Genomic DNA, 27585 nt, shown 5'->3' with positions numbered 1-27585 from the left:
TAGTGAGTGCAGAGTAGTGAGTGCAGAGTAGTGAGTGCAGAGTAGTGAGTGCAGAGTGCAGAGTAGTGAGTGCAGAGAGTAGTGAGTCAGAGAGTAGTGAGTGCAGAGAGTAGTGAGTGCAGAGAGTAGTGAGTGCAGAGTAGTGAGTGCAGAGTGCAGAGTAGTGAGTGCAGAGTAGTGAGTGCAGAGTAGTGAGTGCAGAGTAGTGAGTAGTGAGTGCAGAGAGTAGTGAGTGCAGAGTAGTGAGTGCAGAGTAGTGAGTGCAGAGAGTAGTGAGTGCAGAGAGTAGTGAGTGCAGAGTAGTGAGTGCAGAGTAGTGAGTGCAGAGTAGTGAGTAGTGAGTGCAGAGTAGTGAGTAGTGAGTGCAGAGTAGTGAGTGCAGAGTAGTGAGTGCAGAGTAGTGAGTGCAGAGAGTAGTGAGTGCAGAGAGTAGTGAGTGCAGAGAGTAGTGAGTGCAGAGAGTAGTGAGTGCAGAGTAGTGAGTGCAGAGTAGTGAGTGCAGAGAGTAGTGAGTGCAGAGAGTAGTGAGTGCAGAGAGTAGTGAGTGCAGGGTAGTGAGTGCAGAGTAGTGAGTGCAGAGAGTAGTGAGTGCAGAGTAGTGAGTGCAGAGAGTAGTGAGTGCAGAGTAGTGAGTGCAGGGTAGTGAGTGCAGAGTAGTGAGTGCAGAGTAGTGAGTGCAGAGTAGTGAGTGCAGAGTGCAGAGTAGTGAGTGCAGAGTAGTGAGTGCAGGGTAGTGAGTGCAGAGTAGTGAGTGCAGGGTAGTGAGTGCAGGGTAGTGAGTGCAGAGTAGTGAGTGCAGAGAGTGCAGCGTAGTGAGTGCAGAGTGCAGCGTAGTGAGTGCAGAGTGCAGCGTAGTGAGTGCAGAGTGCAGAGTAGTGAGTGCAGAGTGCAGAGTAGTGAGTGCAGAGTGCAGAGTAGTGAGTGCAGAGTAGTGAGTAGTGAGTGCAGAGTAGTGAGTGCAGAGTAGTGAGTGCAGAGTGCAGAGTAGTGAGTGCAGAGTAGTGAGTAGTGAGTGCAGAGTAGTGAGTGCAGAGTAGTGAGTGCAGAGAGTAGTGAGTGCAGAGAGTAGTGAGTGCAGAGTAGTGAGTGCAGAGTAGTGAGTGCAGAGTAGTGAGTAGTGAGTGCAGAGTAGTGAGTAGTGAGTGCAGAGTAGTGAGTGCAGAGTAGTGAGTGCAGAGTAGTGAGTGCAGAGTAGTGAGTGCAGAGAGTAGTGAGTGCAGAGAGTAGTGAGTGCAGAGAGTAGTGAGTGCAGAGTAGTGAGTGCAGAGTAGTGAGTGCAGAGAGTAGTGAGTGCAGAGAGTAGTGAGTGCAGAGAGTAGTGAGTGCAGGGTAGTGAGTGCAGAGTAGTGAGTGCAGAGAGTAGTGAGTGCAGAGTAGTGAGTGCAGAGAGTAGTGAGTGCAGAGTAGTGAGTGCAGGGTAGTGAGTGCAGAGTAGTGAGTGCAGAGTAGTGAGTGCAGAGTAGTGAGTGCAGAGTAGTGAGTGCAGAGTGCAGAGTAGTGAGTGCAGAGTAGTGAGTGCAGGGTAGTGAGTGCAGAGTAGTGAGTGCAGGGTAGTGAGTGCAGAGTAGTGAGTGCAGAGAGTGCAGCGTAGTGAGTGCAGAGTGCAGCGTAGTGAGTGCAGAGTGCAGAGTAGTGAGTGCAGAGTGCAGAGTAGTGAGTGCAGAGTGCAGAGTAGTGAGTAGTGAGTGCAGAGTAGTGAGTGCAGAGTAGTGAGTGCAGAGTGCAGAGTAGTGAGTGCAGAGTAGTGAGTAGTGAGTGCAGAGTAGTGAGTGCAGAGTAGTGAGTGCAGAGTAGTGAGTGCAGAGAGTGCAGAGTAGTGAATGCAGAGTAGTGAGTGCAGAGTAGTGAGTGCAGAGTGCAGAATAGTGAGTGCAGAGTAGTGAGTGCAGAGTAGTGAGTGCAGAGTAGTGAGTGCAGAGTAGTGAGTGCAGAGTAGTGAGTGCAGAGTAGTGCGTGCAGAGTAGTGCGTGCAGAGTAGTGAGTGCAGAGTAGTGAGTAGTGAGTGCAGAGTAGTGAGTGCAGAGTAGTGAGTGCAGAGAGTGCAGAGTAGTGAATGCAGAGTAGTGAGTGCAGAGTAGTGAGTGCAGAGTGCAGAGTAGTGAGTGCAGAGTGCAGAATAGTGAGTGCAGAGTGCAGAATAGTGAGTGCAGAGTGCAGAATAGTGAGTGCAGAGTGCAGAATAGTGAGTGCAGAGTGCAGAATAGTGAGTGCAGAATAGTGAGTGCAGAGTAGTGAGTGCAGAGTAGTGAGTGCAGAGTAGTGAGTGCAGAGTAGTGAGTGCAGAGAGTGCAGAGTAGTGAATGCAGAGTAGTGAGTGCAGAGTGCAGAGTAGTGAGTGCAGAGTGCAGAATAGTGAGTGCAGAGTGCAGAATAGTGAGTGCAGAGTAGTGAGTGCAGAGTAGTGAGTGTAGAGTAGTGAGTGTGTAGAGTAGTTAGTGTGTAGAGTAGTGAGTGCAGGGTAGTGAGTGCAGAGTAGTGAGTGCAGAGTAGTGAGTGCAGAGTAGTGAGTGCAGAGAGTGCAGAGTAGTGAATGCAGAGTAGTGAGTGCAGAGTGCAGAGTAGTGAGTGCAGAGTGCAGAATAGTGAGTGCAGAGTGCAGAATAGTGAGTGCAGAGTAGTGAGTGCAGAGTAGTGAGTGTGTAGAGTAGTGAGTGTGTAGAGTAGTGAGTGTGTAGAGTAGTGAGTGCAGGGTAGTGAGTGCAGGGTAGTGAGTGCAGGGTAGTGAGTGCAGGGTAGTGAGTGCAGAGTAGTGAGTGCAGAGTAGTGAGTGCAGAGTAGTGAGTGCAGAGTAGTGAGTGCAGAGAGTAGTGAGTGCAGAGAGTAGTGAGTGCAGAGAGTAGTGAGTGCAGAGAGTAGTGAGTGCAGAGTAGTGAGTGTGTAGAGTAGTGAGTGTGTAGAGTAGTGAGTGCAGGGTAGTGAGTGCAGAGTAGTGAGTGCAGAGTAGTGAGTGCAGAGTAGTGAGTGCAGAGTAGTGAGTGCAGAGTAGTGAGTGCAGAGTAGTGAGTGCAGAGTGCAGAGTAGTGAGTGCAGAGTAGTGAGTGCAGGGTAGTGAGTGCAGGGTAGTGAGTGCAGAGTAGTGAGTGCAGAGAGTGCAGCGTAGTGAGTGCAGAGTGCAGCGTAGTGAGTGCAGAGTGCAGCGTAGTGAGTGCAGAGTAGTGAGTGCAGAGTGCAGAGTAGTTAGTGCAGAGTGCAGAGTAGTGAGTGCAGAGTGCAGAGTTGTGAGTGCAGAGTAGTGAGTGCAGAGAGTGCAGAGTAGTGAGTGCAGAGTGCAGAATAGTGAGTTCAGAGTAGTGAGTTCAGAGTAGTGAGTGCAGAGAGTGCAGAGTAGTGAATGCAGAGTAGTGAGTGCAGAGTGCAGAGTAGTGGGTGCAGAGTGCAGAATAGTGAGTGCAGAGTAGTGAGTGCAGAGTAGTGAGTGCAGAGTAGTGAGTGTGTAGAGTAGTGAGTGCAGGGTAGTGAGTGCAGGGTAGTGAGTGCAGGGTAGTGAGTGCAGAGTAGTGAGTGCAGAGTAGTGAGTGCAGAGTAGTGAGTGCAGAGAGTAGTGAGTGCAGAGAGTAGTGAGTGCAGAGAGTAGTGAGTGCAGAGAGTAGTGAGTGCAGAGAGTAGTGAGTGCAGAGAGTAGTGAGTGCAGAGAGTGAGTGCAGAGTAGTGAGTGCAGAGTAGTGAGTGCAGAGAGTGCAGAGTAGTGAGTGCAGAGTAGTGAGTGCAGAGTAGTGAGTGCAGAGTAGTGAGTGCAGAGTAGTGAGTGCAGAGAGTAGTGAGTGCAGAGAGTAGTGAGTGCAAAGAGTAGTGAGTGCAGAGTAGTGAGTGCAGAGTAGTGAGTGCAGAGTAGTGAGTGCAGAGTAGTGAGTGCAGAGTAGTGAGTAGTGAGTGCAGAGTAGTGAGTGCAGAGTAGTGAGTAGTGAGTGCAGAGTAGTGAGTGCAGAGTAGTGAGTGCAGAGTAGTGAGTGCAGAGTAGTGAGTGCAGAGTAGTGAGTGCAGAGAGTAGTGAGTGCAGAGAGTAGTGAGTGCAGAGAGTAGTGAGTGCAGAGTGCAGAGTAGTGAGTGCAGAGTAGTGAGTGCAGAGTAGTGAGTGCAGAGTAGTGAGTGCAGAGAGTAGTGAGTGCAGAGAGTAGTGAGTGCAGAGAGTAGTGAGTGCAGAGAGTAGTGAGTGCAGAGTAGTGAGTGCAGAGTAGTGAGTGCAGAGTAGTGAGTGCAGAGTAGTGAGTAGTGAGTGCAGAGTAGTGAGGAGTGAGTGCAGAGTAGTGAGTGCAGAGTAGTGAGTGCAGAGAGTGCAGAGTAGTGAATGCAGAGTAGTGAGTGCAGAGTGCAGAGTAGTGAGTGCAGAGTGCAGAGTAGTGAGTGCAGAGTGCAGAATAGTGAGTGCAGAGTGCAGAATAGTGAGTGCAGAGTGCAGAATAGTGAGTGCAGAGTAGTGAGTGCAGAGTAGTGAGTGCAGAGTAGTGAGTGCAGAGAGTGCAGAGTAGTGAATGCAGAGTAGTGAGTGCAGAGTGCAGAGTAGTGAGTGCAGAGTGCAGAATAGTGAGTGCAGAGTGCAGAATAGTGAGTGCAGAGTAGTGAGTGCAGAGTAGTGAGTGCAGAGTAGTGAGTGTGTAGAGTAGTGAGTGTGTAGAGTAGTGAGTGCAGGGTAGTGAGTGCAGAGTAGTGAGTGCAGAGTAGTGAGTGCAGAGTAGTGAGTGCAGAGAGTGCAGAGTAGTGAATGCAGAGTAGTGAGTGCAGAGTGCAGAGTAGTGAGTGCAGAGTGCAGAATAGTGAGTGCAGAGTGCAGAATAGTGAGTGCAGAGTGCAGAATAGTGAGTGCAGAGTAGTGAGTGCAGAGTAGTGAGTGTGTATAGTAGGAGTGTGTAGAGTAGTGAGTGCAGGGTAGTGAGTGCAGGGTAGTGAGTGCAGGGTAGTGAGTGCAGAGTAGTGAGTGCAGAGTAGTGAGTGCAGAGTAGTGAGTGCAGAGAGTAGTGAGTGCAGAGAGTAGTGAGTGCAGAGAGTAGTGAGTGCAGAGAGTAGTGAGTGCAGAGAGTAGTGAGTGTGTAGAGTAGTGAGTGTGTAGAGTAGTGAGTGCAGGGTAGTGAGTGCAGAGTAGTGAGTGCAGAGTAGTAAGTGCAGAGTAGTGAGTGCAGAGTAGTGAGTGCAGAGTAGTGAGTGCAGAGTGCAGAGTAGTGAGTGCAGGGTAGTGAGTGCAGAGTAGTGAGTGCAGGGTAGTGAGTGCAGAGTAGTGAGTGCAGAGAGTGCAGCGTAGTGAGTGCAGAGTGCAGCGTAGTGAGTGCAGAGTGCAGCGTAGTGAGTGCAGAGTGCAGAGTAGTGAGTGCAGAGTAGTGAGTGCAGAGTGCAGAGTAGTGAGTGCAGAGTGCAGAGTTGTGAGTGCAGAGTATTGAGTGCAGAGAGTGCAGAGTAGTGAGTGCAGAGTGCAGAATAGTGAGTGCAGAGTAGTGAGTTCAGAGTAGTGAGTGCAGAGTAGTGAGTGCAGAGAGTGCAGAGTAGTGAATGCAGAGTAGTGAGTGCAGAGTGCAGAGTAGTGGGTGCAGAGTGCAGAATAGTGAGTGCAGAGTAGTGAGTGCAGAGTAGTGAGTGCAGAGTAGTGAGTGTGTAGAGTAGTGAGTGTGTAGAGTAGTGAGTGCAGGGTAGTGAGTGCAGGGTAGTGAGTGCAGGGTAGTGAGTGCAGAGTAGTGAGTGCAGAGTAGTGAGTGCAGAGTAGTGAGTGCAGAGTAGTGAGTGCAGAGAGTAGTGAGTGCAGAGAGAAGTGAGTGCAGAGTAGTGAGTGCAGAGTAGTGAGTGCAGAGAGTGCAGAGTAGTGAGTGCAGAGTGCAGAGTAGTGAGTGCAGAGTAGTGAGTGCAGAGTAGTGAGTGCAGAGTAGTGAGTGCAGAGTAGTGAGTAGTGAGTGCAGAGAGTAGTGAGTGCAGAGTAGTGAGTGCAGAGTAGTGAGTGCAGAGAGTAGTGAGTGCAGAGAGTAGTGAGTGCAGAGTAGTGAGTGCAGAGTAGTGAGTGCAGAGTAGTGAGTGCAGAGTAGTGAGTAGTGAGTGCAGAGTAGTGAGTGCAGAGTAGTGAGTAGTGAGTGCAGAGTAGTGAGTAGTGAGTGCAGAGTAGTGAGTGCAGAGTAGTGAGTGCAGAGTAGTGAGTGCAGAGTAGTGAGTGCAGAGAGTAGTGAGTGCATAGAGTAGTGAGTGCAGAGAGTAGTGAGTGCAGAGAGTAGTGAGTGCAGAGTGCAGAGTAGTGAGTGCAGAGTAGTGAGTGCAGAGTAGTGAGTGCAGAGAAGTGAGTGCAGAGAGCAGTGAGTGCAGAGAGCAGTGAGTGCAGAGAGCAGTGAGTGCAGAGTAGTGAGTGCAGAGTAGTGAGTGCAGAGTAGTGAGTGCAGAGTAGTGAGTGCAGAGTAGTGAGTAGTGAGTGCAGAGTAGTGAGTGCAGAGTAGTGAGTAGTGAGTGCAGAGTAGTGAGTGCAGAGTAGTGAGTGCAGAGTAGTGAGTGCAGAGTAGTGAGTGCAGAGTAGTGAGTGCAGAGTAGTGAGTAGTGAGTGCAGAGTAGTGAGTGCAGAGTAGTGAGTGCAGAGTAGTGAGTGCAGAGTAGTGAGTGCAGAGTAGTGAGTGCAGAGTAGTGAGTAGTGAGTGCAGAGTAGTGATTAGTGAGTGCAGAGTAGTGAGTGCAGAGTAGTGAGTGCAGAGTAGTGAGTGCAGAGTAGTGAATGCAGAGTAGTGAATGCAGAGTAGTGAGTGCAGAGTAGTGAGTGCAGAGTAGTGATTGCAGAGTGCAGAATAGTGAGTGCAGAGTAGTGAGTGCAGAGTAGTGAGTGCAGAGTAGTGAGTGCAGAGTAGTGAGTGCAGAGTAGTGAGTGCAGAGTAGTGCGTGCAGAGTAGTGCCTGCAGAGTAGTGCGTGCAGAGTAGTGAGTGCAGAGTAGTGAGTAGTGAGTGCAGAGTATTGAGTGCAGAGTAGTGAGTAGTGAGTGCAGAGTAGTGAGTAGTGAGTGCAGAGTAGTGAGTGCAGAGTAGTGAGTGCAGAGAGTGCAGAGTAGTGAATGCAGAGTAGTGAGTGCAGAGTGCAGAGTAGTGAGTGCAGAGTGCAGAATAGTGAGTGCAGAGTGCAGAATAGTGAGTGCAGAGTGCAGAATAGTGAGTGCAGAGTAGTGAGTGCAGAGTAGTGAGTGCAGAGTAGTGAGTGCAGAGTGCAGAATAGTGAGTGCAGAGTGCAGAGTAGTGAGTGCAGAGTGCAGAGTAGTGAGTGCAGAGTAGTGAGTGTGTAGAGTAGTGAGTGTGTAGAGTAGTGAGTGCAGAGTAGTGAGTGCAGAGTAGTGAGTGCAGAGTAGTGAGTGCAGAGTAGTGAGTGCAGAGAGTAGTGAGTGCAGAGAGTAGGGAGTGCAGAGAGTAGTGAGTGCAGAGTAGTTAGTGCAGAGAGTGCAGAGTAGTGAGTGCAGAGGGCAGAGTAGAGAGTGCAGAGTAGAGAGTGCAGAGTAGTAAGTGCAGAGTAGTGAGTGCAGAGTAGTGAGTGCAGAGTAGTGAGTGCAGAGTGCAGAGTAGTGAGTGCAGAGTGCAGAGTAGTGAGTGCAGGGTAGTGAGTGCAGAGTAGTGAGTGCAGGGTAGTGAGTGCAGAGTAGTGAGTGCAGAGAGTGCAGAGTAGTGAGTGCAGAGTGCAGCGTAGTGAGTGCAGAGTGCAGCGTAGTGAGTGCAGAGTGCAGAGTAGTGAGTGCAGAGTGCAGAGTAGTGAGTGCAGAGTGCAGAGTAGTGAGTGCAGAGTAGTGAGTGCAGAGTGCAGAGTTGTGAGTGCAGAGTAGTGAGTGCAGAGAGTGCAGAGTAGTGAGTGCAGAATAGTGAGTGCAGAATAGTGAGTGCAGAGTAGTGAGTTCAGAGTAGTGAGTGCAGAGTAGTGAGTGCAGAGAGTGCAGAGTAGTGAATGCAGAGTAGTGAGTGCAGAGTGCAGAATAGTGAGTGCAGAATAGTGAGTGCAGAGTAGTGAGTGCAGAGTAGTGAGTGCAGAGTAGTGAGTGCAGAGTAGTGAGTGCAGAGTAGTGAGTGTGTAGAGTAGTGAGTGTGTAGAGTAGTGAGTGCAGGGTAGTGAGTGCAGGGTAGTGAGTGCAGAGTAGTGAGTGCAGAGTAGTGAGTGCAGAGAGTAGTGAGTGCAGAGAGTAGTGAGTGCAGAGAGTAGTGAGTGCAGAGAGTAGTGAGTGCAGAGAGTAGTGAGTGAAGAGAGTAGTGAGTGCAGAGTAGTGAGTGCAGAGTAGTGAGTGTGTAGAGTAGTGAGTGTGTAGAGTAGTGAGTGCAGGGTAGTGAGTGCAGGGTAGTGAATGCAGGGTAGTGAGTGCAGGGTAGTGAGTGCAGAGTAGTGAGTGCAGAGTAGTGAGTGCAGATTAGTGAGTGCAGAGTAGTGAGTGCAGATTAGTGAGTGCAGAGTAGTGAGTGCAGAGTAGTGAGTGCAGAGTAGTGAGTGCAGAGTAGTGAGTGCAGAGAGTAGTGAGTGTGCAGAGTAGTGAGTGCAGAGAGTGCAGAGTAGTGAGTGCAGAGTGCAGAGTAGTGAGTGCAGAGTAGTAAGTGCAGAGTAGTGAGTGCAGAGTAGTGAGTGCAGAGTAGTGAGTGCAGAGTAGTGAGTGCAGAGTGCAGAGTAGTGAGTGCAGAGTGCAGAGTAGTGAGTGCAGGGTAGTGAGTGCAGAGTAGTGAGTGCAGAGAGTAGTGAGTGCAGAGAGTAGTGAGTGTGCAGAGTAGTGAGTGCAGAGAGTGCAGAGTAGTGAGTGCAGAGTAGTGAGTGCAGAGTAGTGAGTGCAGAGTAGTGAGTGCAGAGTGCAGAGTAGTGAGTGCAGAGTGCAGAGTAGTGAGTGCAGGGTAGTGAGTGCAGAGTAGTGAGTGCAGGGTAGTGAGTGCAGAGTAGTGAGTGCAGAGAGTGCAGAGTAGTGAGTGCAGAGTGCAGCGTAGTGAGTGCAGAGTGCAGCGTAGTGAGTGCAGAGTAGTGAGTGCAGAGTGGAGTAGTGAGTGCAGAGTGCAGAGTAGTGAGTGCAGAGTGCAGAGTTGTGAGTGCAGAGTAGTGAGTGCAGAGAGTGCAGAGTAGTGAGTGCAGAGTGCAGAATAGTGAGTGCAGAGTAGTGAGTTCAGAGTAGTGAGTGCAGAGTAGTGAGTGCAGAGAGTGCAGAGTAGTGAATGCAGAGTAGTGAGTGCAGAGTGCAGAATAGTGAGTGCAGAGTAGTGAGTGCAGAGTAGTGAGTGCAGAGTAGTGAGTGTGTAGAGTAGTGAGTGTGTAGAGTAGTGAGTGCAGGGTAGTGAGTGCAGGGTAGTGAGTGCAGAGTAGTGAGTGCAGAGTAGTGAGTGCAGAGAGTAGTGAGTGCAGAGAGTAGTGAGTGCAGAGAGTAGTGAGTGCAGAGAATAGTGAGTGCAGAGAGTAGTGAGTGCAGAGAGTAGTGAGTGCAGAGTGCAGAGTAGTGAGTGCAGAGTGCAGAGTAGTGAGTGCAGAGTAGTGAGTGCAGAGTAGTGAGTGCAGAGTAGTGAGTGCAGAGTAGTGAGTGCAGAGTGCAGAGTAGTGAGTGCTGAGTAGTGAGTGCTGAGTAGTGAGTGCAGAGTAGTGAGTGCAGAGTAGTGAGTGCAGAGTAGTGAGTGCAGAGTAGTGAGTGCAGATTAGTGAGTGCAGAGTGCAGAGTAGTGAGTGCAGAGTGCAGAGTAGTGAGTGCAGAGTGCAGAGTAGTGAGTGCAGAGTGCAGAGTAGTGAGTGCAGAGTGCAGAGAAGTGAGTGCAGAGAAGTGAGTGCAGAGTAGTGAGTGCAGAGTGCAGGGTAGTGAGTGCAGGGTAGTGAGTGCAGGGTAGTGAGTGCAGAGTGCAGAGTAGTGAGTGCAGAGTGCAGAGTAGTGAGTGCAGAGTGCAGAGTAGTGAGTGCAGAGTAGTGAGTGCAGAGTGCAGAGAAGTGAGTGCAGAGTGCAGAGAAGTGAGTGCAGAGTAGTGAGTGCAGAGTGCAGGGTAGTGAGTGCAGAGAGTGCAGAGTAGTGAGTGCAGAGTGCAGAGTAGTGAGTGCAGAGTAGTGAGTGCAGAGTAGTGAGTGCAGAGTAGTGAGTGCCTAGTAGTGAGTGCCTAGTAGTGAGTGCCTAGTAGTGAGTGCCTAGTAGTGAGTGAAGAGTAGTGAGTGAAGAGTAGTGAGTGCAGAGTAGTGAGTAGTGAGTGCAGAGTAGTGAGTAGTGAGTGCAGAGTAGTGAGTGCAGAGAGTGCAAAGTAGTGAGTGCAGAGTGCAGAGTAGTGAGTGCAGAGTAGTGAGTGCAGAGTAGTGAGTGCAGAGTAGTGAGTGCAGAGTAGTGAGTGCCTAGTAGTGAGTGCCTAGTAGTGAGTGCAAAGTAGTGAGTGCAGAGTGCAGAGTAGTGAGTGCAGAGTGCAGAGTAGTGAGTGCAGAGTAGTGAGTGCAGAGAGTGCAGAGTAGTGAGTGCAGAGTGCAGAGTAGTGAGTGCAGAGTAGTGAGTGCAGAGTAGTGAGTGCAGAGTAGTGAGTGCAGAGTAGTGAGTGCAGAGTAGTGAGTGAAGAGTAGTGAGTGCAGAGTAGTGAGTAGTGAGTGCAGAGTAGTGAGTAGTGAGTGCAGAGTAGTGAGTGCAGAGTAGTGAGTGCAGAGTAGTGAGTGCAGAGTAGTGAGTGCAGAGAGTGCAGAGTAGTGAGTGCAGAGAGTGCAGAGTGCAGAGTAGTGAGTGCAGAGTAGTGAGTGCAGAGTAGTGAGTGCAGAGTAGTGAGTGCAGAGTAGTGAGTGCAGAGTGCAGAGTAGTGAGTGCAGAGTGCAGAGTAGTGAGTGCAGAGTGCAGAGTAGTGAGTGCAGAGTGCAGAGTAGTGAGTGCAGAGTGCAGAGTAGTGAGTGCAGAGTGCAGAGAAGTGAGTGCAGAGTGCAGAGAAGTGAGTGCAGAGTAGTGAGTGCAGAGTAGTGAGTGCAGAGTGCAGAGAAGTGAGTGCAGAGTGCAGAGAAGTGAGTGCAGAGTGCAGAGTGCAGGGTAGTGAGTGCAGGGTAGTGAGTGCAGAGTGCAGAGTAGTGAGTGCAGAGTGCAGAGTAGTGAGTGCAGAGTGCAGAGTAGTGAGTGCAGAGTAGTGAGTGCAGAGTGCAGAGTAGTGAGTGCAGAGTAGTGAGTGCAGAGTGCAGAGTAGTGAGTGCAGAGTGCAGAGTAGTGAGTGCAGAGTGCAGAGTAGTGAGTGCAGAGTGCAGAGAAGTGAGTGCAGAGTGCAGAGTAGTGAGTGCAGAGTGCAGGGTAGTGAGTGCAGGGTAGTGAGTGCAGGGTAGTGAGTGCAGAATGCAGAGTTGTGAGTGCAGAGTAGTGAGTGCAGAATGCAGAGTTGTGAGTGCAGAGTAGTGAGTGCAGAATGCAGAGTGAGTGTGCAGAGCAGTAAGTGCAGGTGCAGAGCGGTGTGTGCTGTTGAGTGCAGAGTGCTGTGTGCTGTTGAGTGCAGAGTGCTGTGTATTGGCAATGTAAATGACAATGTCATTTGTTTATGATTTAAAGAAAAAAAAAGAAATGTCATGAGCAATGCCAATAGCTCTTCCTTTAATGATGCCGAGACCATTGCATTGTAAATGCTTGTTTTCTAACTCAGTGGAACGCAGCGTAGTGGCACTACGCTAGCTCAGCCCAGGCTTACTTCATATATTTGTAGGCCTATATTGGTGAAGAATGTGACTGTTTAACAGATAAGTTACACTGATAAATACAACAAGACCAAACCCAAGACGGTTAGCATTATCTTGATGGATGGTATCGTAGCTGGGTGGGACTTGGATGTCAAGAATAGTGGAAGAGGAGTCATTTAGCCAGGTTTTGGTTAGGATAAGGAGATTAAGATCAGAGTCTGGAACAACCTTCGCATGCACATCTGAGCCACCATCTCAGTCATGGAACGTCTTTAGTAACACAATACACGCTGTATAAATACACAAAACATAACGTTCTCTGAAAGGAGGACTTTTGCTTTTGGGGTCTGCCAATGGTGGCAAATCTCAGTCAACCCCCAAACCACCTAAAATGGTACACACTTCATCAGAGGCAGCTAGTGGAATTTGAAAGTGGTGCAACGTACGACCGAGGGTTCTCCCCATAGAGAATTTTTTTAAATAGGTGTAAAATGATGTAATTGTGATTCATGTATGGTAAGAATCTAGCCCACATACAGAGTACACACACTCCTTGAATTGCCCCTTAGGTCACTAATAGCATTGTTATCAGAGTGGGGCAGGAATATTGCTCAGTTCATGTTTAAGAACTTTCACTTTTAAGAAATACTTCTCAATGCAGTGATATAATCTGATGGGCTAAGGTGTAAGACTTCCCCATTTTAAAGAATTATCTTGTTTGAAATATGAGGACAGCTTATCATATTCAACATAATCTTTGTTGCATGATTATTACACCTAGTATTTTTGAGGCTCAGTTTGTGCATGGGCTCTTACAGGCACAGGCATCAAACATGCCATTTGCGATTCCTTATTAGCGAAAAATAATTATTCTCTAATAAGGAAGCGCAAATGCCTATGCATGTAGGAATCGCTGAGAAAATAGTGATTCCTACAAATTCCTTAATTGCGACTCACAAATTGCGAGTCGCAATTAAGGAATTGCTCCCCTTTAATTCCTATGGGCCTACATAGGAATGAATGGAAGATTGCAGGCCCAGTTTGCGAGTACCAATAGGTACTCGCAAATTGTGCACACAATTTCAAAGGTGCAAGGGTGTCAAAATGACACCCTGTTGCACTCCTGAAATAGTGATGTGGACCCATGTTGCGCACACACATGCCCCAAGGGCATGTGTGTGCGCAACATGAAAGTTTGAAAAATGCACGAAAGTGCATTTTTCAAAGTTTTTGCAAATTACCATCAAGTTCAACTTCATGGTAATTTGCTCCCCCTATTAGCGAAAGTGATATTCTAAAGTGGTTCTTGCATTGCATTTAAGAATTCACAAATTGTGATTCGTTAAATGCAATCGCAATTTGAGAAATCGCAAATAATTGCGAATCCTCAAATTTGGAGTGCCTTGAAACTTGATGCATCGCAAATGAACTTTTTGCAGGCGCTAGAGGTCGATTTTTTCGAATTGCAACATTTGCGCTTGCAAAAATGGTTGATGCCTGTGTCTGTTAGAGCCAGACCCGACCCTTGGCTCGGCTCTCCCTGCTACTTTTTTGGCTCACCCACATCTATTGCTAATGACTTCCTTAGCAAAAATGAGAGTGCCTTGAAACACGAGCTCAGAATGTGCGCTGTATAAACAGGAATACTTATAGTACTGGGCGCATTCTGGGGCTTATTTACATGCCTGTTGCTCCGCCATTACGTCACATTTCCTAATATTAAAAGACGCACCAGCAGCGTAAGGGGCTTGTAAATAAGCCACTCTGTGCTCACAAATTCCAAGGTGCTCTCATATGTGGAAATTACTTCATTAGCACATACAAGAGCACCATAAAATAAATGTGCTCAGTGTGGGCACTGTATGGATAGAATTCCTTTCTTGGTATGGCGCCTATCCTCATGAATTTTAAGGTGTTTCCATATATGCTGACTGATGTTGTGGCCTGAAATACATCAGCTTGGGGTGTGCGTTGCAGCTGTGTGCAAAATGGAATCCTTTGCCTTAGCAGATATGAGAGTTTGAAACATTGAAATACATTAGTTTAGGATGGGCACCATGCAGAAAGGATTGTGCACAGTGTACACCCTGAGCCCTGTAATTCAAGGCCAGTCTGGTCATGAAGCTTAAAACGCAGGCTGGCTGCGTCAGGCAGGACGGCTTTCTTCACCTATTTGGAAGTAATTAAATGATGTGTCAGGATAAGGAGCCTGGGCCTGGCAAGGGGAGTCTGTTCTCCCTTAGCCACTGGCAGTGGTCCCAGTTAGTCCAATTCAGTCCTTAGACTGCTTAAGTTGAGCCACAAAATCAAATCTCCCAAAAAGAGAAAACATAATACTGGCATATGTGCACTAGTTCATGTGTCTCCTGATAACTGCCTGCCTACCTGACATGTTAATGTCAGAGACTGGGACAATCAGGCAGCACCGGCAATATTCCAAATTAACTATGGATGTTAATTGCTCTCTGCAATTACATCCACATAACTCAAAAAATTGGAAGGGAGGGGTCCCAAACCCCATGCACGCCCCTCCCTCAATGTAATTAAAGGTGCACTGGCCCCCAGGTCCCGGCCCATCCTTGGGGTAAGGTTAGAACTTGCCGCACAGTGCCACTTGCTTCGTTCCTCACTGTGGGGTCAGAGGTCAAGATCTTTAAAAGTGAATATCACCAGCCCCACTGGGCTGATTTAGACAATCCTGGACTCATTTTTTAGGTCTTGCTCGATACCTATTGCTGTGGAGTCGGCTCTCAAGGGAGACAGACCTGGGCACGCGCGTCGATTTCACATCGTGGACGCGCATGCCCCGCCCCCCGAAGCCGTGCACATCTCCAGAAAGTCAGCCATGTCGCTAGCTCGCACGCACGCACACACACACGCCCCCCCCTCCCCCCCCAACCTACTTTCGGGCTGACACCATCAGCTCTCACCAGTGTTGAAAACGCAGCACAGGCCCGGCGTAGAGAGGCACGGCAGGCTGCCTCCGTAGCTCGCACGGTTCCTCTCTTTCTGGTGTGACCACATCTTCTTTGCCCATATACATATCGCGTAGGGTCAAGGCGCTGAACAGAAGCACCGCAGCAACCAGCCCTGAGTGGCCGAACTTAGCCATACTGCCTGACCACCGGCATCATCATCTGACAAAGAAACGTCACTTCCGTTCTGACAGTACAAGACACGTAAGTAAAATTTGTGCAGTACCCCTGGGGTACTGTGAATGGTAAACTGCCTTAGATATAGCTGGTGAGATTTTCCTCTTACCGTTTAGGTTATGCCTAAGCTGTCGAAAGGTACGCCTTCCACATATGCCAGGAGTTGCTTCAGAGGAAAAATAATTCCATCCCCTTTGAAATTCGCTGAATGCTTTTAAATTTATTATCGAATTTCCTAGGATCAGATCTGCTTTCGTCTTTTTCCTGTTAGCATTGATCATAAATTAGCTAAGGTTAGGCAGTTGCTGGGCAAGCAGAAACAAAGTTCACGTAAACAACGTAAGATAAAAAGAATACAAGGAAATTAAATAGACATGTAGAGAAATATTTGGCTTTTGAGCCCGCTTTTGTGATCCCCAAATCTATTAGAGGAGACAACAGTGGAAGTAGGGGAACTGTTGGAGAATCAGAGGCTGCTTTGACGGGCCACACTGCAGCACCACGGGGCGAGGAAAGACTGCAGGCTTCACTCGTAGGAGACTGAGTTACACTTCTGAAGTGAGGAAACACCGAGGCTGAGCCGTGTCACTCGGAGCGCGACTGCTGAACACTTTTGACGTTCTTGGCTGAACTCTCCTTCCTCCCCGCGACCCGTGTGATGTGTCCCGTGGGGTCCTGCTGCGGGGCAAAAGGTGGAAGAGAGAGCCCGTGGGAGTGAAGCCGGGTCCGGCCGGCACTGCATGGATCCTCTCCCAAGCTTAGACCCGCCAGAATGCACGACCTTCCCCGGGAGGTAAAACGGGACCACAACTTCCCCGGAGGGTATTTATTTATTTAATGCGATTTTCTATAGCGCGAAGATTGCCCGAAGGTGTCAGAGCGCTTTACAAAAGAACCAGTTGTGATACATAAGGATTTAGGATTACATGAGTTACATAAAAGATACAAACAGGACTTTTTTGTGCAACAAGTTGTAAAGTCACACAGGGCCCTGCGCCATCCTCCTTGTATGCACTGCCCCCCTCCTTCCCACAAAGTCTTTTCACAACCTGCTCCACCATTGAGATAGACTGTGCCACGAAGCCTGCTGTACCGTAGACTCCCTGCCTCCACTCGCACCCTACTACACACTCTCACGATCCCCGCATACTGCCAACCACCCCCACACCTGCCGCTCAGGGGGGTTCCCAAAGCTTGACCTCTGCTAACAATGTGGGGATTTACATTTCACTTCTGAGCAAGTGATATAAGTCCGGGTAAGACAAACATTACACCTCAGGTGTGGGGAACTGGCGAGAGCCTACTTACAAACTAGTTGGCAGCTCTGCTTATGCGTTTAAAAGCCACAACAAACCCCGCTGACATCCGCCGCAGGCACAGAAGGGCAATCCATCTCCAGGGGAGACATAACTCACATCCCCGGCAGGTGGGAATCTCGGCAGCTGCTCCCACATCGCTTTCACTTAGTTTAAGTCCACGTCCTCCATGTACACGTACGTGTGTGTGTTTAAAACATCAATATATACGTTTATGTTCTCAATTATTAATTTATTCTTTCTTTCTTTCTTCAGTACTTTTCATGTCCTCACTTTCTTTTTAGGGCTCGCCTGGCGTTGCAGCGCTTCGCTAGCGAGCCTTATTGTCACTGTGTTGCCTCCCCAAGTGGTACAGACCGGTGCACGAGCAGACACCGGTCTGTGAACGCGCCAGCCGCAGGGAACGCCAACGTGCACCCTCACTGCGTCACGCTCCTGCCCTCCTGCGTCTCTTCCAAGGCGCGCTCCAGGCCGACTTGTTTAAAGTGGACTTTATATCCGGAGCACAGAGCGGGAGGACTACAAAAAAGTGTATATATTTTATTTATTATAAAAGTTGCATGTTTCGTTTTGATATTGTTTCTTTTATTTACCGGGTGCTTGCGATGCCCGCAAGGCCCCCGCAGCCCACACTCACTACCCCGTTGCCACTTCTCCCTCTCAACCTTGTAAAGCCCGGAAGGCGCCCGCCGCTCGCTCACAGTGTCCTGCGCGGAAGGCTCCTGCCGCCCGCTCCTGTTATGAAAGACTCTTTAATTATCTAAAAACAGCCCGGGCACTTTAAGAGCTGGCGTTACTGCCAGAGGCGAGAATAGGTCGAGCTTTAAAGGCCTTAATTGCCGAAGACTCGAGGATTTTCAGCTCCAGGGGGCGCATCGCTTGGGAACTGGGCTGATTAGGCGCTAGTAATGTAGCCGCTTTGTATGAAAGGGTAATCATCAGCGCAGATTTAAAGAGGAGGCCCATCCTAAACACAGCAGAGAGACAAACACAGCGATGGGTCTCCGCGAGTTTACTGAACTGCTGCTGAAAACGTGCCCAGGGATATTCTCTAAGAAGGACCAGGCTTGCCAGCAATTGCTATCCGAATATGCTGTGGAGGAGGTTGACTTTTCAAAAATTATGCGAGTTTATTTCGTCCAACGAGTCTAAAATGATGGGCAATGCATTTCATGCATCTGTATTTCCTTCGCTGCTCATCTTTTTCGGCCTGAGATCAGTGCCTGCTCCGGGACAACTTGGACACCCCACACCACTCCGGGGGGGGCCAAGGCCGAAGGATTTCAGTGGCGCATTTCACTGGGTCAGCAGTTCATTGTTCATCCTGTTCTTTCGCCTCATGCACAGCTAAACCGGCCTGTCCTTATTTTACGGGGAGTGGGTAAGCTTTCCTCTCTAGGAGCACATAAGTTCGGTGGTAGAACACTTCTGAGCTCGAATGGCTGCTGCTAAAATAGCAAAGAAAGCTCACACTGCCTCAGGAAGGGCGAGGGGCCCCGTGGCACGGGGATTTCCCCTTCCCGAGAGACCCTGAGGGCCCCAGTGGCCCTGAGTAGGGATTATTACCTGAGAGGGAGGATCAGGGGTTGCAGCACAACCGGGTCTGATTCTGGGGGACTGAAGGGGCCCGTGTGGGGCCCTCGCTTAAGGACTCAGGGTGCCCGTCACCACGGAGTCCGTATGTTGCCCCGCACAGGCTGCGCAGCGGGTTGTGTGCTTGCTGCATGGTGTGTGAGAGTTCGCCTCACCCTTGCTCCAAGGGAAGCTAAGGGCTTGGCTCCATTGTTCCCCTGGGTGCAGCAGTTATTGCCCGCGCCCCACACTTCTCGGGCATAAAACCCCCTGACCCGTCTCGCCACAGACGCGCCTGGTATGCCCCTGGCTCTCTGCTGCTCACACTGTGTGGCGCGGCTGCATTGGGCCTCTCCTCAGGGGCTCGTTTTTTGGGCCCGCTGGTTTAAACATGCCAATCTGAAATGGATTGATGAGAATGATGCGTCCGTGAACCTCACACATGCAGGCTAGAGCGGGCGACTTTGGAGCTGGGAACCAGGTTGAGTCTGGCAAGAGTCTCACTCATCCTGTGATCCTGGGCAAACCTTTTAATATTCCTGGGCCTAAAAATGAATGTGTCCGTCTGTAATGCAACTGGTGCACATATAAAACGTTTTGATGCCTTTGGTTCGAGTTCGCTCTATTTAAAACTGCAAAGAAAAGAAGAGGAGGTCGTTTTGTGAATGTGATTTCAAACCCTCCTCGTTCCGCAGCCCCACTGTCGTGGGTATTGTGATACGGAGAGACTGGTACGGATTCAGTCTGCCACCCACGACAGAGAAGACCGGTAAGTAGAACGGCAGACGGGGTCAGAGAGTGCTGCCCAAGCCTATGCCCTGCTTCTGCAGAATGATCCCAGAAGGCAGCGGAGAGGGTTCGGGCAGCAGCAGCACAGATCTGAGTACATTAAAGATTCTGTTCAGCTGCCTCCAGAGGAGCTGCCTCAAATATCAGAAGCAAATGCACCAGTACATAGAATGGTAAAAGTGAAGTGACTTAGTTGGAAATCCAGAACTGATTGAAATTCACCCTCATGAAATGGGGCCGGTTAACTGTGCCCACTTCACATATAACATAACCCGTTAGCATGACTCTTCCTCAGGTATCCAATGAGATAGCTCAGTGAGTCAAACACTTCTTGAAATTGCTCGTCATTCTCACCTCTCAGAAGAGTTTACAGCTCTTAGCAACAACCGGCCTATAGCACCATGCAGATTGATGACACCTGCAAAAGAGGGAAACTGCCCATTTATATTAGCCACCGAACACCAGGCTGTTCATGGTATTTAATGGCTTTAACTGGCGTCCTAAATAACCTACAAGGGCTTCGAAGCCACGTGGCTTTTCACTTGCGCTTCAACTTTCGAGCGCACGCATCCTTCCGTCGTGATGGAACTGTGTACTAATTGGAATCAGATGTTTCCTCTGATCTTTCATCTGACCCCCTTCAGCACCTTATATGATCTGCAATCATCAGGAGGTGAAAGCGAAAGGAGGCAGCCATGTGCGCACTGAGGGGTCCTTTCTTGTCAGCCGGTGCTGCGGTCCTCCGAGCACACCATTACATTAACAGATAGGGGTGAGCAATAAATCTCACCCTTACCCTCCCAGCACACCTCCTTGGAATGTGACTGCTGAGAATTAAAAAAAAAATGTATTGAATGCATTTTTATAAAGCGCGGACTTTACCCTAAGGTGTCAGAGCACTGTACAATAGAACCAGTTACGTTACATGAGAGAACTGTTGCAGGAATAGAACAAACAAAAATAGCATGAACAGAGTGTACAAGCAAAAGTAAGAATAAATATGTGTTGCTAGGGTCCTCCTGCAATGTCGGATGTTGAGTGGGCCTGCAGTGTGTGCGAGAGACACAGCAGTGTGAGAGACAGCATATGCATGTTCTAGGGAGAGACCGCAGTGTGAGTGAGACCGCAGTGTGAGAGACCTTTTACTTATGTTTTGGTTTTTGAAACATAAATAAAACGCATTGTTATTTGCAATGTCAATAGCTCAAACTTACGTAAGTATGCGACCTATTGCATTGCAAATGCAATAGGTCTCGCATTTGCGAGAGATTAAGCTATTGGCATTGTAAATGACAAGGCCAATAGCTCTAACTTTTGCAAAGGCGAGACCGTTGCATTGTAAATGCTTGTTTCTCCTGGTGGTGAGCTCTAGCCTCCATGAATAGTTTCTGCAGACCTCCTCACCCCAAGGTGGTACATTTTGCAGAGAGCTGCTTTTACTGGCTTCCTGTTTTAGTTTTCCTCCCTTACTTTTGTGCTAGATCTTTCCAAAGCTGGTCCTCAGAGGCATAAGGAGGCCAGCCTCACTGGCCATTGATGAGACCTACCGTCCAGGGTTCAACTGTGGGCAGAATGCTTCTAGCATTAAGTATAGATATTGATTGCTTTGCGCTTTTGCACAGTTTTGTATGTATGTTTTTAAATCTGACCAATGAGTTTTAAAAACGGATCCCGACTGGTTTTAACAACCACATTTATTTTGCAAAGCTCTGTTTATTTTAAAACTGAATAACTAGTTTTTAATAACAAAAGAGTTTCCTACCTCTCTGTCCTCCATTAAGGTTTGCCTGTATTCATACTTAAGGGCAACATTTGCGGTCCACAGCGAGAGTATCTCGTTTGGGGTGAGGGAGGATTGACCTGACTCACTTCCGGTAGAGTGGGAGGTGGCGTTCTAGTGGCCCAACTCACCTCTACAAAAAAGGATGCTTCACCGGACGCACGCAGTGGGTGCGCTGGCGGCATGCCAAAGGCAAGCCCGTCCGCGCCCGTCCGTGCCCTGACGTCGCCAGGAGCCAGGGACCCTGGTCAAGCTACCCCCGATCCGGGATGGATTAGCCTCCGATCCTATTCCAGCAAAGAGCTGCTAGATCTAAGAACTGACCCCTGGCCGCTATGCCGGCCTGGGACTTGGCCAGCTTTAGAGGGCTCTTTCTCCTGCCGAGCATTCGGATATCGAGGTACTTTCATGGAGGCAGCCCCCACCTATGGTGAACCATGCTGGTCTTACCCCAACTTATATCCCCCACTCCCTCAAATTACTACCTACTATACCAGTGACACAGGAAATCGATTCCCCTATTACCAAGTCAGGTTGGAAAAGTATGCTCTGCAATGTTAGATCCTTGCCCAAGCATACCATCAAAATATGGGTCCTCATCTCCTCCGTCCAGCCTGACATCGGTTTCTTGACTGAAACATGGCTTAAGACCCATTCTTCTCCTGCCATCACACTAGCTCTGCCTGAGGGGTACAAGATTATAAGAATGGATAGACAGTCAAAGGTAGGAGGCGGACTAGCAATAATACAAAAGGACTGCATCAAAGTCACTTCATTAGTGCAGCGCTGCAACTCAAATATTGAAATCATGGTCTTTCGGTTGAACCTCTTGTCACAATTCAGCTGGAAGGGGGCCTTAGTCTACCGACCCACTGGTACCTTTGCTGAATTCTCAGTCCAATTTACCAAACTTTTAGCCCCCCCATGTGATTTCGACCCACAATCTCTTACTGTTGAGAGACTTTAACGTTCACAGTGAATATAGCTCTAATACAGACGCAATGACACTTATGGCAGACCTTGCTCTTCTGAGCTTACACAAGCGCAATGAAGGCCCACCCAGATAGAGGTCACACACTGAACATAATTTTTTCTAACTCATCCTGTATTTTGTGTGAACCTCCTCTGCCGCTGACATGGTCAGATCATGCATTAATTGCATTTTTTATCCATGGCTCTAGAGAGATTAACGGTCCCACCCCTCTCGCCTACTCTGCCCATAGACAATGGGAGAAAGTCCCCCAGGAGCGATTCCAGGCCGCCTTCCTGGCGCCCTGGGGCACCGCACCTGTCAATATAGAGGATGCTCTTGCCAAATACAAACCTGCAATCACCAGCACCATAGACCAGTACGCGCCACTGAAATCTTTTTCCAACTCCTCAAAACACCCTCAGACTGCTTGGTTTTCGCCTCAGCTTCGCACTCAAAAACAGTTATGCAGAAAACTCGAAAGATTCTGGCGCCGCACCCTTGATCAGAGAGATAAATATAGCTTTAAGGCCACTCTCTCATACTACCATAAAAACCTCAATGTCACATCTCAATTAGCACAGGGTGGAAACGTTCCCAAAACCCTTTACCATATTCTCCAGTGGAGAACCTGACCTTATGGGCCAGGCGGCGCAGGGCACGCCTAAGATCTCCGGGTTCACCTGCCTTGACAGACAGAGAAACGAGACACTCCGTTAGGCGTAGAAAGCAAGTTTATTAGCTGCAGCTAAGCACAGTTATCCTAGAAGTTACACACAAGGTGGATTCTGAGGAGACTGCCACTTCATTCCGTGGCGCACAGTCTATTATACAACACAAGTTCACAATGACAACTCCCAAAACACACAAAACTGACAAATAGGAATAGTTCGAAAACAAGCTATCGTATGTCTAAAACACACCCTCCTTTCAGGCCCCGTGTGCTCTCCTCCCCACAAGTTAATCAACACTATTGCCCTTAATTCAATTTGCAGGAGGTAAAACATGTTACAATACTTCAAAAGACAGGCTATGTAACAAGAGAAGACACAAAGAGAATAGTGAAGGCCAGTTAAGCAAGATAAAGTCAGGAAGAATGGTGGGACCCAAACAGTGGAGTAAGACATGGATTAATCAGTCTAGACATGGATTTGCAGACTCGGCCAGACCCTGACATCGGTTTCGTAAACATAGGCAGGAGTTACTCTTTAACAGGAAAGACACGTAGCAGCTGAAAAGGCAAAAACACCACGTTTACCGCGTTAGCCGTGCTGCCTGAGTGAGGCAACACAAAATGTCGGCTAAGCACAAAATGGCGGCTGAATACGAAGGGGATGCGGAAACTACGCAACCTCAGACCCTCCTTTTGCCATACTAAGGCAAAGCACAAAGGACTCATGTTAGTCTGAGTCGATATCAATGGTCATGAGGTCATTGAGTTGTTGCTGCACCATCATCCTAATATTCTCAGTTTTCTGTGCTACTGGCTTGGAAACACATACAGTGGCACAAAGTCCACAAAGAGCTGGTCCACACTGTAAACAGAGACAGCAAGAAAATATAATCACTAGGATTACTCAGAGGAAAGTTAACACTTTCCATCCCCAGGTGGACAGTAGTCCCCAAAACCATCCCATCACAGACCAATCTCCAGTGTCCTGATGAATGGACTCAGAGATGACATGTAACTTAGAGATGGCTTGGTATACTGTAGGGACATTATCAGGAATATAAACGCAGCAACTAGACCCAATCAATTTACAGACTCCTCCTCTATCTGCAAGGACAATGTCTAGAACCATTCGGTACTGTAAAGTCATAAGGCGATCCGCCTGAAGTGCAGCCGTCAAGTTGCTCAATGCTCCAGAAGTTACATTTATGGTAGCATCGACCACACAAATTAAGTGTCTGATGTTTCTGCTGTTGGCCATTGGACCCTAAAAGGGAAGAAACTCTTTCAGAAAATCTCCAACCTCTTGTCCAGCCGTGTCTTCAGTACCAACAATCCCTCTACCAAATCTCTTTCTATTGTGATTTGCAGGAGCAGTATATGTAGGAGGGAGAAGGAAAGCTATGTAACATGTTCCCGAAAAATATGTGGGAAGCCATGTATATGCTCTGTCATGACAGATAAAATATGTACCCTGAGATGGCACTAACGGTGAGGAAATTAAGGGGGTATAACCATACGTATGGGAGCAATTACTCTTCTCTTGCTTAATTTTGGTATTCTGACCATTTATTTGTAAACACAAATTACCTCTTTGGTGTATAACCCAAATCGGCGTAAATTCCATTTGTTTAACCTTGTCTGTAAGGGTAGTCACATAACGAGTCATATTCCATCCATCGTTTGCTCTCTTCTCGTCCTTAGGGATTTTGCTAATATCAGCAATCTTTGCCATAGTTACTATTCCCTTTATCAAAGGACTGTGACTGAAATCCACTCCACCATTATAGGACCCACCAGGAGGATATCGTAGTTGGTTCTGGTATGCATTAGAGAACATAGCCAGATAAGCCCAAGCAGAACCTTCATATGAAAATGGAAGGACTAAGTACGGCATCCCTCTTTCCGTATTATGTGGCATAAGCCCACAAACCCAACAATCAGTAGTATTTATTATCAATTGATGCTGGTGTAACAATTGAATAAACAAATTATTGAAATATTCCATTCTTCTTATTTGCTCATAGTCTGAGAGTGAGTAAAATTTATGCGGAGAAATAGTAGTAGAGGAAATCAAAGAAACAGAGGTAGGTACAGGTGTCGGTTGTATAATATGTACAATCCATCCTATGCATGCTAATAAACTGCACAAACATACTAAAATACACAATGCTACGCCACAACGACTAAACAGTAATTTCTTATAATGTCCTTTTTTCATCATTTTAATATCATCCCCTTTCCCTGCACTATTCATTACTCTAAAGGCGTTGCTCACAATAATCTTCCTTAATCACTTGGCTGTGATTGTTAGCCGTCCTATGACACTGCAAGTCCTGTTGACCTAGTCACTATTCAGGTCACAGCCTCAGACTCCTACCGTAATCCTGCAACTTGATGGATAGAGGAAAAGGAATGTTTCTTTAGATACAAGACAGATTTATAAAACACAAAGTTTTAATTGTCCTTCGGCAACCTTTTTCTTAGGGTGTACCGTGTTTTGCCAAGTACTGTTTGATCCTTAAACAAAGTCTCTGGATCTGATGTGTTTAGTCTCAAAGGTAAAGGTACAGCTTCCTGCAAAACGTCGTCGTCTTCCTTCTCTGAACTGGTCCAATCCAGGCGTGCACTACTGAATGGTACGAATCTGGGTACCCCCCTCGTTATCACCAACACCTTCTCGGACCCACTGGTCATAAGGTAAAGGCAATGGTACCCTTTTGCAGTGCACGCCGTGGATCCAGTTTTTCTTCCCCACGACCTTCACGGTTGTACGAGTAGTCAGCAGCACTTGTCTCGGCGGCCCCCAACGAGGTTCCAAGTTCTTCTTCCTCTGAAAATTCTTTAGACACACCCAGTCACCAGGTTGAATGGAGTGTCCTAGATCTGAGGAGGCCTCCGGCAAAGCGTTTTGGACCTGTTGACGAATAACACGCAATTTAGTGGTGAGGTCATGCAAATAGTCAACCAACAATGGATATGGAATGTCTGAGTATCTTTTGGGTCTCTGGACTCCCCAGATGTTAGCTGGGCGTCCAAAAACAATCTCGTAAGGGCTAAGTCCCAGACGAGAATGTACAGTCATTCTAGTTGATAGAAGTGCCAAAGGCAAGGCATCAGGCCAAGAAAGACCTGTGCTAGCCTGAATCTTTGCTAACTTAAGTTTGAGAGTGCCATTATAGCACTCTACCAGACCCGCTGACTGAGGATAGTTTGCCGCATGGAATTTCTGTCTAATACCAAGACCCACACACACTTTCTGCATTATTTGGCCTACAAATTCACTTCCATTGTCACTCCAGACAATGCGCGGCAAACCAAACCTTTGGAAAAATTCTTTCAGGAGGACCTTAGCAGTGGACAAAGCAGTATTATCCTTTAGGGGGTAGGCCTCTATCCATATGGAAAAGGCACAAACCACCACTAGGACGTACTTGAGATTGTTAAAACGTTCCATATAAATGTAGTCTATCTGCAGTACCTCAAAAGGATACGTAGGAGGAGCAAAGTGAACTGCTGGAGTTGGAATTCCCTTTCCTGGATTGTGCATCAAACAAACAATGCAGTGTTTCACTACATTTTCTGCACATTTAGGAATACCTTAATTCTGCCATACTGGAGCTAGGAGTTTACATATGCCCCTTGCATTAATATGGGCTGGTCCATGAGCCAAGGTGACTACAGGTAGTACATAAGCATCTTGTAAGAACCATCACTGATGCTCTGACAATTCCGTCCAACATCCCATCGTGTCCAACATTCCCGTACTCTCTCTCCACTTACTCAATTCTTTCTCAGTGGCCTCCTTCTGAATCGTTTTCACGCTTTCTATAGTGTCTTCACACATACCACCTTCTGCAACCCATCTTGCAGGTCCTGCAACATACATGCGACTTTCAACATTTTTCGCCGTTTCCCTCGCTATTTCATCAGCAAATGCATTTCCTCGACCTACGTCATCAGTGATCTTTTTATGTGCACTACACTTCACAATCTCTATTTGGGTAGGCAAAGCAAGTGATTCAAGAAGGTCAGTCACCAACTGACCATGCTGTATTTTAGTGTCGTGGGAGGTAAAGAATCCTTTGTCCCTCCACAAATGGCCAAAACTATGGACAACGCCAAAGGCTGTCTGTATAAACAGTCACTCTTTTCCCTTTCGCCAACACACATACTCTCGTTAATGCAATCAATTCTGCAGCTTGCGCTGAGTTCTGTGAAATGCGTGCAGTTTCCACTACTGTGTGCAAAGTTGTAACAGCATAAGCAGCTGTCGTCTCGCCATTAGGAAGCTTGAAACAAGACCCATCTACCCACAAGATCCCATCCGGATACACAAGTGGTGTATCTTTCAAATCAATTCGGCCTTAGGTTTCCTCTTCCGTACGTAGAAAACAATCTGATCTTGTACATTTCTCTCATCTAAGACAGGCAACAATGTTGCTGGATTCAAAACATTACATCTCCTGATATGTATATGGCTGGCTAAAAGCGTCAACTCATATCCAGCAACTTAGAAGGTGACACCTTATGATGTAGATCAGATAAATGTTGCAAAAGCGACAAAGTTGCATCTTTACAAACATCTTCTGAATCAGCAGCTACCAACAAATCATCGACGTATTGGATGAGAGTAGCACCCGATAACAAAGAGAAGGTGTCGAGCTGGGATTTCAAAGCCTGACTATAGATGGAGGGACTTTCACAATAGCCTTGAGGTGTACGTTTGAATCGGAAACTTCGGCCTCCGAGAGAGAAGCCAAAGAGATCCCTACTCTCCTCAGCAATAGGAATGCTAAAGAAAGCATTTTTGAGGTCAATAACCAAAAACCAAGCTGCCGAAGCAGGAATCATAGTGAGCAAAGCAGTGATATCCGGAACAACAGGAAACTTGAGGGACAACAATTTTGTTGACCTCTCGAAGATCAATCTCGAAACGGTACACAGGTGGCTGTGAAGGATCCATACGTTTAAGAACAGGCCGAACAGGACTATTGCAAACATTTCCTCTAGTCTCTTCGACCACACCTTTCTGAACCAAGTCATAAACAATAGCCAACAAAGCTCTCTCACCATCATTAGATATCTTGTACTGAGGAATACGTGGTAACTTAACGTCAGGCTTAACAGTAATCACATAAGGTGGAATTTCAAGCAAACCAACATCATTCGGACCCGTAGCCCAAAGCGTAGCTGGAAGTGAACTCAGTTCAAGTGGCAGCTGTTCTTTAGACACATACATCGGAGAAGCCAATTTATCGCCCAAAGTAAGATGTACACCAGAGGGTGAGCAATACAAAGTAGCATGCAAGCGTTTTAATAAGTCCAAACCCAATAAATTCTCCCCGCAACCCGTCGTCAAAAGAAGTGGGGCTCCTAAATCGTACGGACCAATAGAAATGGGCAAAGGACAAGAAACAGGGTTAGTGACTGGTGCGCCAAAAAATCCTACAGAAACATTTGTTAAGCCAGACAAAGGTGCCCCAGGGAGTTTGGAATGCATAATAGAACTTCTCATTGCACCAGTATCCAAAAGAAATGGTTCTGTAACACCCAATGCTACAACATTAACATAAGGTCCATCTTGATCCACTGGAACTGATACGACTCCCTTACTCTGTCTATGGCTGTCCTAGCTGGTGTGGAAATCAGCGTTCTCACTATCTGAGCAATAATCGTCATTACAATATTGTGCAGACTGGGAATTCCGCTGATCAAAATAATTTGTAGAGTCCTGAGGGGGAGAGGGACGTCGTTCCTGAGACGACGTACCACGTCCTCTGGACAC

This window comes from Lissotriton vulgaris, chromosome 9 (assembly GCF_964263255.1).
Source record: "Lissotriton vulgaris chromosome 9, aLisVul1.2, whole genome shotgun sequence".
NCBI lineage: Eukaryota > Metazoa > Chordata > Amphibia > Caudata > Salamandridae > Lissotriton > Lissotriton vulgaris.
The sequence above is the reverse complement of the archived record's forward strand: the minus strand, read 5'-3'. Positions refer to the sequence as shown.